We start from the raw sequence: 1918 nt of genomic DNA, 5'->3' as shown, positions 1-1918 counted from the left end.
CATAGAAGGCCACCGAATTGGTCAGGCAGGAAACCTAATGGTTACTAAGAACTTAATGGTTACTAAGAAGTAACCACTGGTAACTCATCTACACAAATGTTTACCTCTATATGATAAAGTTTGAATATTGTAAGTAATTTAGGTGTCATGTGTACACACATACATACAATCTATTTATGCACTATACATAAGAATAACAGAACATATATGAAACACTGAACATTCATCAGCATCTCTTGTGCTATGCAGAGTTCAAATGTCTGTACCCTCAGTTGCAAAGCGCCATTAATACAAGTAGCATTTTTCCATTACTGTTGTGGGAGAGGGTCTTCAATGCCCCTTGGCATCTCCCTAGTAACCATCAATTTTCTTACTTGAGTAAAGATATTCCTTCTCCCTCAAGACTAAAATCTCATCTGTTCATTTTTAGTGTTAAAGGAGTAAAGTCATTTTTTTTAATATTCTTGATTAAAGGGAAAGGTAACTTTTTTGCTGGCATCTCTAGAGCACAATCTCTGTAAAAGGGTTGTAACAGTTCTATTTATCAATCAGAAAAGAAAGCAGAAGTTTTGAAAGAGATTCAGTACTTGATCAATTATATTTAACTGAGGCAGCAGTTATCGGTAAACATAAAGTATCAAAAAAATTCTCCTCATCACAAACCAAATAATTTTGAAAAGTAAAAGGGAGTGATATTTACTGAACTTTGAAAATATCTGAGAACTGCTATTTTTGGTCAGTTATACCCCTATATTTTCTTATGGTAGTTTGATTCCTATGCCCCTATTTCAAGAGGAGAACCAAGCAGTAAAGGCAATGCAACAACCAACCTAACTAACAATTGTCTGTGCAGAGCCAGCTTTTCCCTCTCCTGTCTCACCCTATGCATATGCCAAGTTGGGTGGCAGTGTCATGGGTGGTGGTAGAAGAAATGCAGCCCAAAAAGGAGAGGGGAAAAGGGCCCTTTGCTTTAAAGAGGTAACCTGGAGAAACTGGTCTCAATGGGGCAGATTAACTAGCAACTGTCAAAATATCATTTACAAGCTATATGGATTCCTGTTCTCCAAAGATATGCTGTCAAGTAAAATAGACCTAAAATGTGACAGGCTTTGATGTTATTGTAACTAGGTGATCTCTTCCAAATTCTAAATATGCATTTCAGTAATTTGATGTGACATCTTTCTAGAAAAAGTCCAAAACACTTAATGCTGAAATTTATCTGGGACAGAACTGGGTAAGAGGTGATTGGAGAACATACTACAAAGTAAGTATGAGTGAGGGAAGTGAGAAACATCTGGAAATGTCAGGCAAGTGGGAATTACAAATGAACAAAAAGATGGACTCATGCGTTTGGAGCTCAAGAAGAAAGTAAACTGAACATAAGCAGTATAGAGGTAAAAGAGAGGAAAATACGAAGAGAGGGGTAGAAAGATTGGCTTAACATGGGAAATTAGCCTTCTGGGTTTTGGGCCCTTTAGAGAAAGTGGTTTCACTGTTTGAGTGTTTTTCTGTAGCCATGAGGTCTAGATCAATGGTCCCAAACTGAGCTTCTGAGTCAATGATCATTTGTAAGACTGTAGTAAGTAATCTGCATCTTATTCCTAGGACTGGCTGAAACACTGAGATTAAATTGCCTTGTTAGAGTTTTTAATTAAAAGTCAGAGTTTGTGAGAGCATGGTAAAATATGGAGAGCTGGTACTGATCCACTGTCTAGAAAGTTTGGAAGTTACATGTCCAGAAACTTAAAGGAGGTTTTTAATTAATGATTGCTCTAGGGCTTTAAATAAAATGTCAGATATCATGAGACCATCATAACACCACAGGAGTTGGCAGCACTGCTCTCTGGGGCATTCTTTGTCCACTGCAGAGCCAGTGTTCACATGCTGCTTTTCTTATCAGGCCCAGCTGGACTGTCAT

The sequence above is a fragment of the Nestor notabilis genome, unplaced genomic scaffold (genome assembly GCF_000696875.1).
Source record: "Nestor notabilis isolate BGI_N333 unplaced genomic scaffold, ASM69687v1 scaffold3694, whole genome shotgun sequence".
Taxonomy (NCBI): domain Eukaryota; kingdom Metazoa; phylum Chordata; class Aves; order Psittaciformes; family Psittacidae; genus Nestor; species Nestor notabilis.
The sequence above is the reverse complement of the archived record's forward strand: the minus strand, read 5'-3'. Positions refer to the sequence as shown.